At 42.3% G+C, this 13419-nt stretch overlaps 1 protein-coding gene across 8 annotated transcripts in view; it reads right to left on the reverse strand.

Moving 5' to 3' along the window:
* The window catches only part of LOC120443778 (myocyte-specific enhancer factor 2), a 45322-nt gene that overhangs the window by 12677 nt on the left and 19226 nt on the right, over positions 1-13419 (reverse strand). For all 8 annotated transcript variants that reach the window (XM_039623107.2, XM_039623102.2, XM_039623103.2 and 5 more), the window contains exon 3: positions 7729-7786. The gene's annotated coding sequence lies outside the window, so the exon portion shown is untranslated. The remainder of the gene's footprint in view (positions 1-7728; positions 7787-13419) is intronic.

The following is a 13419-nucleotide window of genomic DNA, read 5'->3' on the forward strand; positions in this document are numbered from 1 at the left end:
TGACTAAAACTGACATGTTGAGAAGCTAAAAGTCCTTATCACGCAATTAACATTTCTATTCCAGATCCGTTATTTCTTATTTATTTTAAAATATACATTTATTGTCTGTAGACCGGTGTACTTTTACATTTTTTCTATCATTATTGCATTATCAAAAAGCAGCCGTATCACCCACAAAATAATTCCCACAACTAACACACGTTCTGTGAATATCGAGGCTAAAAGCAAATGAAAAATACTTCTGAGTTAAAATGTTTCTCTTTAAAGTAAGTGAAATATCTGCAAACTTCGATTTCCAATATTTTTGCAAGCAATCGCATTGCCTCCGCGATATCTGACTCCTTCCTGCAGTCGTTTATCAACAATTTCGATTGCAAAAATGTGAGCGAAAGCAAAGAATCCAAGGTTTTGTTTTACGCCCCGAAACACGCGTCCCATGTTAAGGTAGTCGAACAAATTTGAGTTCTCGGGCCCCGAGTCACCCAGAAGTACACCTAGAGCACTTCTATCTTATCGCCAGCACCTACACATCCGCAAAGTCGGGCGGAGTGTGGCAGAGGGAGCCAAATCAAAACCAAAACACAAGCACAAACACAAACAGAAACAGAAAGAAATCGTTATAATAATAATAATAATTATTATTTTGTATTATATGTGGTGGAGCACGGCGGCAATAACCATAATTATCACAGACACTCGAGAGCCGCAAACACGGCAAATGGCAAAGGAACATTTATTTTTTAATAACTACACCAATACAACCGCCTTATTGTGTTTCATGTGGTTTGTCAGTGAGCCTAGGCACCTTCACATGCGCACGTGTGATAAGAAAAACTCTCGCTCTCGATGGCAGATAGTGGCCGCATAAACGCGGGCAAATAAAACAAATTTTGATTGCGAATTTTTTATCAAGCGCGGAACGAGAACAACAAACGTAACTCAACTATTTTTCGTTGAAAATTTGCCAACAAATTATTTTGACCTGATAAGATGTTGGTTGGGTTTTCCTTTGTGGATTGAATTCTATTTTCATTGAATTTTAAAACTAGTTGAAAGGCAAACAAATATACTGTTTAAAAGTTTATTTTTCCCTTTTAACGGTGAGCAGTTATTAATTATTAATAAGTTATTAATTAAATCTAAAATAATAATAAATTAGATTATTATATTTTCTCCTTTAGTTGAACCTCTTGAAATAGAAACGCGGCCCAAACGTGACTATAACAAACAGTGTTCAAGATCATCGAGGTTGATGATGGTGATCGTGAACGTGATCAGAGGTGGGGTCCCGTTATCTAGGCTCTGCATTGACGAATAAACGTTATCGTTTTTCGGCGATCGCCGTGGCTAAGTCCACGGCAAATCTGCGGTGATTATCGCCTTGGAATGGCTTTGTTTGCTGTTTGAACCCACTGCCCCCTGGATCGAATAGAAAAGCCCCTACTCCCTCCCCTTGTAACCCCCTCCTTAAGATCCTGCGTAGGTGTCAAAGTGCATTGCACGCATGTCCAGCTGGCTGAAGCGAGATAAGAGAAAATATAATTCTCTGTGCATTTGCTGCTGGCTGAAACAAAGTGCAGACAATTATCAGCAAATTCGCCAATCAGCCAGCCAGCCAGTAAATCAGGCAGTTAGTCGGTCGGTCGGTTGGTTGGTTGGTCGGTTGGTCGGTTGGTCGGTCGGTCGGTCGGGCCATAAAAACTACATGCAAAAGAACTTGATAGCAGGGAAATGGATTTGAACTTCGCTGGAGGAGTACGATTCTCGCGGTCCCTCAATATTGATACGAAAATCGCTTATCAGTGGAACATATATAGTATGTGTGTATGCCTGCTCGCCCGTCCGTATATATATGGCAGCTACTTTCAGCATTAAATCGCGGGAAAAGAAATTGAAACATCGAACGATATCAATTGAAAGGGAATAACTGGAACCAAGACAGCGAGGCACAATTCGAAAACCCGGCCGATATCTCTCTCTTTCTTCGGAATCCAATCGTTTGGCCCAGCGATGACGCCAGTTTGCATGGGTAACTTGGTTATTTGGTTACCGACATGCCGGCTGCCAGTGTTTTTGTAATTGTAAATTATAGATAATCAAATTGCCCTATCGGCAAATGAAAGGAGGGGTTTACAGCCCATCGATGATCTGTAAATAATTACTACGCCTATGGACGGAATGATAAGTCTTTCAACAAACGAAAATCACACCACGTAGTAAGTGAATAAGGTGGAAAAACCAAATTTAAATTATAGAATTCACATGTTGATATAAAAATATCTCCAAAAGTATGACTAACAAAAAAACCATAATGAAGCAATGAGACATATCAGTCGAATGGAAAGCTTATTACTCCTTTTGCAAGGGTAGCCAAATTCACGATTGTTCTAAAAACTAGTTTGCAAGTCGAAGACATTCCTTTTCAGTAGATAAACTTACATGAATCGCTTTTCAGCTGAGCTTCCGTTTCCGCGAAAAATGTTCTCAAAAATACACTGCCCAATAGAAACCGACGAGTTTTGAACTTTGCGGGGATGTCAGGTCGCTGGAGAGGTGTTTGCACAAATGTTTCCGAGCACACACACGAAAATCTTTGCAATTGAGATGCAAATTGAATTATTGTTTGAATTCTGGCTTTGTTTACGCCGCTTGTTCGATAAACATCGGGGCGAAATGCAGTCAGTGATATGTTTGCTGTTGTGTTTGTCGTGTGCTTTAGCTTTTTGTAAATATAAACAAAGTCCGGGGACGGGGCGGGAGAGGTGATGTCGCGGCGGCGGTTGGCGCAAATAAAAGTTAAAAATAAAAACTTATAATTGTCCGACGGCTGTTGTTATTTTTATTATTGTTGCCATTTATTTTTGGAAATAGACGTTGAATTTGTTTATATGGAGTAAAAATAAATTATTGCGCGTAGTGCGAGAGCAGCGGGCCAGCATAATTTCTCGCGGCGTTCGATTTAGGATCTCTATCTGTTGTGAATCGCTAGCGGAATCGGATCGTTGGATCTTTGGCTCGGAATGAAAATATCGAACTCGCAAACGGATCGCAAACTGATCTGCCGAAATCGAATCGAATCGAAATCTCAAAATCTCGAAATCCCGAAAACCGAAAAACTGAAGAAGCGGCGCTGCGGACGCGTACAAACGTACTGACGGATATGCCGTCGTTGACGTCGTAACGCCAAGTACGCACACACAGATACGCCCGCACACAACTGCACTGGCAGGCTCTCTCGTAGTCCCACACACAAACAGGCACAGCTACCAACGAACACGTACGTAGGCTGGCGGTGAGGATTTTCGTTTCGTGGTGAACTCACTCACACGCTCACACCTTCTAACGGTGCCTTTTGTTTTTGCCTTTTTGTGTAACAGAATATCGCACACACACATCACACCAGAGAATGAGAGAGCGGGAGAGAAAGGGAGTGCGCAGTCGCTGACTTTGAGTTCTTACTCACAACGAAAGCAAGAGTGAGCGAGAGGTGGCGGGCTGGTGGGGTGAGTGAGTAATTCGGATTGTGAGTGAGTGCGTGCGGGAGTCGAACGAGAAACATATGGTTTTTGTTTGTGCCCCAGCCAGACACACGCACACACTTGATCAATCAGCAACAGTTACAGTTAGTTCCCTCGCAGAGCTTGTTGTCCCGCTCTAGCACCCTCCCATAAATGTTAATTATTCCCCACTTCACCACCCCCTTAACTACACCCCTGCTAAACATCGCTTTGGTTTCCGTTTTCCTTTGTATCCGTATCTCCCGGCCTTCCAGGACCTCCCTCTCCCCATTTACCAAGTTTCTGGTTTTTTTTGTGTGTATTTTACTTATTTGTCCTTGCAACTGGATCCTCTTTATAAACACCAACCTACCATTAGTTTTTCCCCTCGACGCAGCTTAATAAAAACTTTGTTGACTTGCGTTTGGCACATAAAAAGGTGAGCGAAAAACGTTGAATTATACTCGATACCCTGTTACACAATATGTTGCATACTTAATGGCGTTGGTGAGTTACGCTCTTTAAAAAAGAAAATATAACTATTAAGAAAAATACTTTTTTTCTAATAGGTAACTTTAAAATCGTTACTGCTGTTTAGCTAATTAACTCCGCTGTTAACTGTAATATTGATCTCCTTTTTCATTTATTATATGCTAGCTAGTTTACTAAATATACACAAAACAAACACTTTGGCTTAGAAACGCAAGAGCTAAAATGGTAGGACCCGTAGGATCCTAGGGTGTGCGGCAACCAACGATTCATTGTTTCTGCTCGATTGATGATTGCCTATTCAGACAGAGGTAAAGTAGTTGTATGGCTGAAGTTGGGGCTTAATTTGTGAATCGGGCTGCCAGCCAAGTGGGATCCAAAGTCCTGTGACCCAGACCCTGGCTATTGTTCCGTTAAGCGAGATATTATTCACGTTAAACACGCTCTATTATGCAGGTTATGCAGGCGAAAAGATAATAAAGTAGGGATACATGTACCCCCCATACCTGATTCCGATAGAGTTTAATAGGAAATTCGTCCTTTATAGAGGCAGGAAAATTGGGAATGCTGTATGTGATTAGTCCACTTCTGTGAGGCAAGTAAAAGCTTTGACTACTTTTTAGCCAGGATATCTACTATGTAAAGTGAAACCTATTTATGTAATATAAGTAAGTTTCTTACACTTTACCATATGTAATTCTAAACCATATAAGAAATAATTTTGCGTTTATTTTTACACAATAAAGATAATTCTAATAGCGAGGCTTTTAGTGATTAGCGATTTCAATATGGCATTTGAATCAATAAGAAAATATTTAAATGGAAATTTTGCTTACTGTAAACTATAACTTTACAGTTATAACTGAAGTGATATTTAAGTTAAAACACACACAAAAGGACTTTGAGGGAGGTGAAATCTTAAAGAATGCCCATTTTGCAGTTGCAGTTAAGTAGGCGCAAGTATAACGTGACTTTCTTAGTAATATGCAAATGCCAGATGCCGCAGATATTTCTCCGACCCCGTCGAGTGAATGGATTCTGTAAAAATCACGCATAACCGATACCAAGTGCAGCGCGACCGAGTTACCCGTTTTATGGCCCTCGCCTCTCGGCGGCGCCACAATGTTGCAGTTTGAGAACCCAGCAGCAAACGATCCATGTGTGTATATCCGAAGATCCCTTTTCCACTCCCATTCCCATTTCCATTCCGATTCCCGGTTGCAGTGTCCTTGTGACTTTTAACGCTTCCACTGGGTGCGACAACTGCCAACTGCAAACAGTCGTCGACAGTCTTAATTCAATAAACGCCGCCCGGCGATTTGCGCATGACCATGTACCCCGATGCTGTCTGCTGTACGGTTTATGCTGCATGTTGCATGCACTCAACACATGTGCAACATGCGGCATGTGAGGCAGCAGCAGCGGCAGCGGCAGCAGAAGCCTCAATGCGCGTTGAGTCCGACTTTAACTGCCTGGCAGGGGTTTCTGTTTCTTCAGGGGGATCTTCGAGTACCCCAAGCCAAGCCAAACCACGTGAAATTCATCTCCACTCCACTACCCTCCGCCGATGGTTTTTTGTAAACGCTGCGTAGGTAATTTCATAAATCTCATTCAAATTGCCCTTCGTGCCATGCCCATCTTGTAGATACCCAGCAGTAGAACACGACCAAGTGTATCCGGAGGGTTGTAAGCATACGGAATAACAGGAAAACATCATTTTAATTGCTCGTCGAGATTTTGAAATTGAAAAATATCTGCGGTGGTATCAATTATGCAAATGCTGGTCCCCGAAAAAGCAATGGAAGTTCAGCTCAAGTTATTTCGACTCGGAAAAGTCTCTGAGGAGATGGTCGACTTCCTGCCGAACGAGAGGGGTAGGTGTCGCCATTAGCATTGCCTAATTACATTTCAATTGCTTGACTTAAACGGGCTTAGGACCCCGACTTGCTCCCTAATTCATAAAAATCTCAATCAATTTCCCCGGGCATTGAGTGCAATTTAAATGTGATTAAATGCGAGCTTAAGTACGCTACTGTTCCTCTTCCCGCTCCTCCTTCGACAAAGTCGAATTTTGCCTAATCTAATCAATTTTCCCCGATGCTAAGCGCCCACGCAGAAGAGCCTCTTTTAGCTTCAGTTTCAGGCTGTCAGCCCAAATAATTCCGCCTTAACACGTGTGTCATTGCGGGGCGAAGGATCGAGGGATTCGGATTCGACGGTGAAAGCATTTCTCTGTTTGCATGACTGATAAGTTCCCAGCGAAGAAGTACGGATGCCTAACCTTCCATTTTGACTGGCTTAGAATGCGAAAACTGCCTCTAATTGGCTTTGACTGTCATCCCGACTTGCAATTAGCATGGCACAGCAAATAGAAAACTTTTCAACTGCTCTAGCACACATCCTGAACGACCTGCCGTCCGCAAAACTGTCACCGTCGACCATTTTCCCTTGTTACCAAGCATTTTTTACTTCTCACACTTTTCCTTTTGATCTGGTTTGGGGAAATGGCACATATTTAATGCGAGAACTCTTTTTTTGGGGCAAGGACGAGTTGCAAAAAGGTTTATAATTGAAACGGATGACATACATTCAAGGTGAGCTAATTGAGTTCCCCGAAACTGGTCGCATTCATTCATAAGTTGGCTCATTGATGGTTTCATAAAGTGTGTTCCTCTAGTATCTACTAAGTGGCATATCGTTCGGCGAGCGACAGTGAGTTGGGTAATCATTTTGAAATATTCGGAAAAGCTGCGAATACATTTTGATAGGGTGGCATATCAATCAATGTTATTTATGCATATCCCAGCTGACACTGAAGCAAACTCGGGAAAACACTAAAACATTCATGTACTGCGGAAAACTAAAGTTTGAGTGGCAGTAAGCTGGCCTCGGCTGCTTTAGTTCACGGCATTAAAAAGCGGTTTAGGTTACATTTCTGCTTGTTATAACGCATTTTGGTAGAAGAGTAGGCTATTAATAACGCGCACAGTGCATCCTTGGTATTAAAAAGGGAAGCATACACAAAAACACTTTTATAAGTCCTTGTATACTAAAATAAAAACCCAATAATTAATTTCGGACTAAAACCATTATATAGCTTATGGCAGCAAGGTAAACAACATATTCAATCGGAAGTTTGTTTCAAATTTTACTTTGAAATACTGTTTATTGTGATGCCGAGATTTTAAAGTAGGGAATTTGTTGCATATGAAAAACTCCAACGACTGATGTTGAATGTGCAGTCTAATGTAAAAACTAGGCAACCAAGCTACCTTCTTCATTTTTTCAATCTAGCAAAAACTGAAACCGTGGTAAACAATACCAAGCATCCTGGCTGGAGAAAAGGGAAGGGAAAAACTGGTGGGAAAAGCAGACAGGCAAACAGGCAGACACACGGAAATTGACAACTCGCAGAGCAATAAAGAAAAGTGTCCCACACACACACTCACACACAGCGGGAGAGAAAACGAGGAAAAGGGAAACCGGAGGGGGTGGCGACGGGCTGATAAGTTTATACAATTTCCACCCACAGAACCTGAGTTATGCCCCCACATAACACAATATTTCCCTAATGTCTTTATTATGTTCCATTGAGTGTAAATATTTGCCTTGCACCCACACACCCGAACACAAACTTGCGCACGAGTGCGTGTGTGTTTGTTGGCCAGCTTCATAATACGCGGCACGTGCCTCATAAGAAGGTGAAGCAAGCCGAAAAACAAAACAGGTTCTAAGGACTCACCTTCTTGTGGAAGCTCGCCTTCAGCAGTTTGCCGACACAACAGGTACAAAAGATTGAGCTGCAAAGAGGCGGAAAAATTCGAAAATGGAAATTAGAAAAGTGGGTGTTACTGGGGAGGCTTACAAAAAACCTCGAGTTGCGAAAACGCGCCCGTGACGCCAGCGATTTATGACGCTCAGTTCAATGCACACGCGTACCACGTTGACCTCCTGCATCGCGCTGTTCGCGCCCCCCAGAAACCCAAGCATCTCCAGAAGCCCCAGAAATCGGTGGCAAGTCGGGGTCCGCACATGTGCGGCATACCCCCTGCAAAAATCGACTAAAAAACTCAGATAACGAGTTGGATAACCGAGAAGCTGCTGCGCTGCTGCTGCTGAGTCCCAGACGACAAGTGAGCAGAGCGGGTTTAAAGTTGAAAGGATACCATAAATCTTGTAAGCTGATGCAAAGCGACATTCGCCGAAGCCGCAAACAAAGCCGATGCCAAAGCAGAGCCACTAAGCTGGTAGGGAATCCAAGGAGAAGGGTGGCGGAACAGAGAGCCATCTGAAGGCTCAACAAGTGACGCGTGACGCAGCGAATTGGGATGATGCTCGGGGAGATTGGGTGGTGATGTATTGAACTTCTCAATTCGATTAACAATTGCTTTTAAAATATTACTACTACTTAATTATTAAGAAAAGACCTATTTGTTGAATAAATATTCTTAAATTAGTTTTAAAATCGATTTCACTAGTTTCATTTCGTAGCTAAAAACATATATATATAAAATAGCGCAACTGGTTAAAAATTCAACAATAATTTTGGAATAATAAAGTCGTTCGAATTTATTTGAACACATTTAAAATGTGTGATACGTGGATTGATTTTGGACTTTAAAATTCAAAGTCAAAATATGCCATGACCGTAAATATATTAAAATCAATGCTGCATTTTAAAATGGCAGTAAACATAATCTCTCTCTTGCGCCGTTAACTTTAATCCTTACTATACAATTGATGAAATAAAATCTTTATACCCCTGCCCGATAGAAAACCAAACTCTGTTTATCAAACCAGCATTTGCACCGCGGGGACAATTTCTCAACCTCAATCTATCAGATGTTTGTTGCATAAAAGACTCAGGAAATCCCATACCAAATGAGGCACATTTCCCCGGTCTGGATGGACTGGATTACCGATAACAGGCCCGGTCTCAAGTGGGCGCATCCTTTAGCTGCCGATTTGGATGGCGAGGTCGTTTCCTGGTTGCCATTGCAGTTGCTGAACCAAAAGTCAAATGGCATATCTAGCATAACATTCTCTTCGACTGCGGATTCTCTGGCCGAGAATGTCTGGGCATCGGAATGGAGGCACCCAAGCCACTTGAGGCCCGTATCCGTGTGCAGATGTTTCTGTTTCTGTATCTGTATCTGTCTAGGAGCCTGCAGCCACATTTTATTGTTGTCTTTCTCACCTAAAGCCAAACGAAGCGGCAGCAGCGACCATAAGGCGCATCGATGTAGAAACATCTTATGGGTTTCCGTACACTCGGGGAAAAATTATGAAATGGAAATGGTTTGCTGGGAACTACTCAAAAGTAAAGTAATACATTATAAATGGGATTAAAGATAAAAATTTATCCAAATTATACCCGATTAGTGTTTAACAAGTACAAGTAAGTTACCATTTTTGGTATGAACCCTTTTGGTTTTAAAACTCAAAATGTGTATGCCTTCAGTGTAGGTTATGTGCATAATATACAGTACTATACTATACTATATGTCCAAACATACACATATGTACATATGTATATATGTTCGTGCCAGAACTCGCAATGTTTCCTTTGATTTTTCAACTTATTGGGCCTCCGAAACTACAACAAAGTCAAGACAGAGGCGGGACCAAACAGGGCTTAACGTAAAGAACATGCTTTTTGAAAACAGCTAGGTGCAGGAGAATTCCAATTAAAGGAGTCTAGAGCTGGAAAAAATGAAGAACCCCTCGACACCCACACCCATGTGCTCACACATACATATGCATGGGCAGGTTCACCGACACGCATCTCTGCCGTACGCAAATGTTATTGACGTGGCAGGGAATCAGAATATCAGACCATCAGACCGTCAGACCGTCGCCCAGACTGACAGGCAGCCAAGAGGGATTGGGATGGGAGGTGGGGGCAAACGGCTGCCACTGATGTTACCGTTAAAAGAAATGCAATTAAAATGAGTCTCTAGACCCCTGAAAACTTCGGACAGCCGTAGTGCTCGTAGCACCCGTAGCATCGGCAAACGGAAGCAATTAGTAAACTGAGCGGGGCACCTATATCGGAGAAGAACTGAAGCCGAGGGGCACAATTCGGCCTGCACACACCACGCGTGCTCTACGTGGCTTTTCTCCAGCGGAGATCGGTAGAAATCCACTCGGCGGCGAGGAATGCACTCGGGAACTCTCCACCGAGGAGAACAGACAATCCTTTGGCCACGGCCACTCCCCCTCCAGCCCACCTATGCATGCTCATGTGTCCCTCGTTCTTCGTCACGCATTGGGACATGCCCAAGAAATCATAATTTTTCAATAATTCTGTTTGTCACTTTTGGTTTGGGGTTACACAGCTGAGACCGGGGCAAATGGTATAGAAAAACAATTGGTCTGAAGGCGAGGACATCTAAATATAGATTAGGAGGAACCTAGGAAATCCATCGAAATATCCAATAGGAATTTATAACTTTGTGTTAAGGTTGGCCGTTTGCAAAAGGGCAAAAAGACAAGATCGTTAAACTCTTATCCAAACTAGAGCACAGAACAAGGGTATTTAACAGTGTAAACACATTTCTGGCAACGTAGATCTCTGCAAAAAGATTCAGTTTAGAAATATATTATAAAGAAAACGTCTTTAGACTTCCATTTTAATGGTTTATATCACAAAACTACAACGACTCATAGTCAATATTTCGAAAAATTATTAGAAAAATTTCCGAAAAAGGCGCCGCCAGAAGAAATCTACAGACAAGTCGTGCCTCCGTTTTCAGATGGGTGGGCAGATCAGCCGTCTGCATTTTCGGACCACCCAGTCGAGCAGTAATGCAAAACACCGAGCATGAGGAAGATGTAGGAAAGGCAAGCATAGACTCACATATCCGTATAAACATGGAAACAACCAAGCCAGAGGAACGGACAGCCCGGCGTTTATGATGATACGATGCAAACGTAGAGAACTATATCTATAACCGCATCCACAACTGTGGCTATATATCTATATATCTGCTTTCTGCACGATTTTAGACACGGCACGTGCCAGTGTGCCTTCTGTAAAAATAAAACTCGGGCCAATAACATTTTTAGCTCAAATCGATTGTTTACTTGGCGCTTGCAGAAAATTGATAATATTTGGGGGCCTTTAAGGGGGTGGCGACCTGTTCTTGTCTCTGATCGGCTGGCCAGTTCATTCACAAGTTAAATTTAAACAAAAACAAAAACCAAAACAAAATCTTAAATTTAGTTATGGCCCAAGAGGAAAATCTATTAAAATCTATACAGGTTTTCAGCTTCAATTTTTTTTATCTCAATGTGTTTTCCTGTGTTTTCTGTATCGCGATCGACAATATTCAAAATGGCGATCTGTGAGAAAGGAGCGCATGCGCAAAAATCCAAGAACTCACCTCAGTATAATCCACCTCTCGCCTGTCTGTGCGCATAAGTGTGTGCGTGAGCGCTGACGCCATTTGCATTTCGGGCTAAATATAGACAAAGTGCTCGCCTCGATCGCCAGTCTTCCCCCTTTTCCACCCATTCAATACACCTCTCTCTACGATCTGCATTGGTGTGTGTGCCCACATTACGGTGCGCTGCTTTGGTCTCTCACTTTGGATGCTAGTGTGTGTCTTCCCCACACCCTTCTTCCGCACACGTACGCTCTGGCCCCTGCCAAAACTACGTCGGTGTGGGTTCGCTGATTAAATTTCAGTTTCCCTCGGCAATTCTCTTTCGAAATTTTCCGATCTTTCTACACAAGATTTTGCAATGGCTGCTTCTGTGGGGAATAGGCAAAGAGGGAGGGGTGCTGAACACCGAGGGTGTGGAAGGGGGAAGACAGGTGCTGCCAAAATGCGTTACGAAAGCGCCTCGATGTGTAACTGCAAAAAGAAGACCCATGCGGTATGTCCCTCTCCCACCCTCCCCATTCCTCCCCTCCCTCTATATATCCTATATTGCCCGCTCTACCAGTTGCGGTCCATGTCAGCTAACAGCGCCTGATGTCTGTCGTCGCCAATTGCGCAGCTGCAGATACACATATGGATGGATACGGATACAAATACAGATACAGACGCCGACACAGATGCAGATACAGATACAAATAAAAGGGAGAAGGCAAGGAGCGAGCGAGAGGATACCAGTGTTTGCTATACTGACATTCCGTATAAACAAATATCTGTGTATATATCTTCTTTACGTTGGGGCCATATCGCTGTATTGGCCCCTTTGCTCGTATTTCTTGGCAGCAAGCTGGATAATCCCGACGGTGAAAAGCACATGGAAACCGAAATGCCTGAATGTGTGTGCCTCAGATCGATATATGATCCCGAGCTATGCGATATTGGTAAAGAAAACAAATGGAAAGCAAAAAAGAAAGAAGTTAAACTACTTTACAATTTGCTAGTTTTCTTTACTATAAAGAATCGCAGAAACGACATACGATTAGATGATATCTAACCAAAAATTATGTATTAAAAACAAACGATTTTTAATATAAGTTTCTGCCTCTTTTTTATATAACGAGCCACACAAAAAATTTAATTATCCCCTATTGCTCACCTCTTTTTGAAAACATTTTATATAAAAAATTTTCAAAACTTCATTTATTTGCGTGAAACTAATATTTAACGAAACTTGTTTTTTATTTTACCAAAGAAATAGAAGGAACTTTTAAGCTAAAATTTCGTTGCCCATTTCCATACATTAAGTTTTCTGCAACGAAACAAGCTCCATTTCCCCGCAATTGAATTGGATCTTTCAAATTGAATTAAACTCATTTCTTTTGGCTCAGTCCTCTTCACATTACATTTTATCTGCGCTGAAACAATTTTAATTTGCATACAGCACTTGCCAAAAACCAAACGCGAAGAAAAAGAATTAGAAAACCAGAGACCAACGGTCGCAGAAAATGTTGCAGAAAACTAGAAAATTTTGCCAGTTTGTGGTTTTTCCTTCTTGACGCTGTTGCGGTTGCTGTACCCCATGGATGGGATGGATCTGATATTTTCACGCTTAATCACTAACTGTCCCTCTCGCCTGCCGCCGGTGAATAAGTGTGAGTGGATGTGTAAGAGTGTGTGGTTGTGGCATAGCGACAACAAGACGTGAAAAACATTTTGGCCCGCAGCCAAAATACTTAAAGCTGCAAATGAAATGACAGAGAACGGGACGTCGACGACGTCAAGTCAAAACTGCACAAATGTCAAAGGGGGTCGGACAATGGGGGGATCGGCGGGCCCGCCAAAGCGAAACTTTAATTTTTCTTTATTGCGGTCGTCGAGTGCAATTATCGAGCGTAAACAAAAAGGAAAAGAAACGGAACTCGCCCAGCGTTTGGAACAAATTTCATATTCAGGTGAACTTTTCCGGCCCTCTGTACATCATATATGTAGATATGTATATGTACATATGTACGCACGCCGATGTGTATACATTTGGGCGACGCGTGCTTGAA

This window comes from Drosophila santomea, chromosome 2L, assembly GCF_016746245.2.
Source record: "Drosophila santomea strain STO CAGO 1482 chromosome 2L, Prin_Dsan_1.1, whole genome shotgun sequence".
Lineage (NCBI taxonomy): Eukaryota > Metazoa > Arthropoda > Insecta > Diptera > Drosophilidae > Drosophila > Drosophila santomea.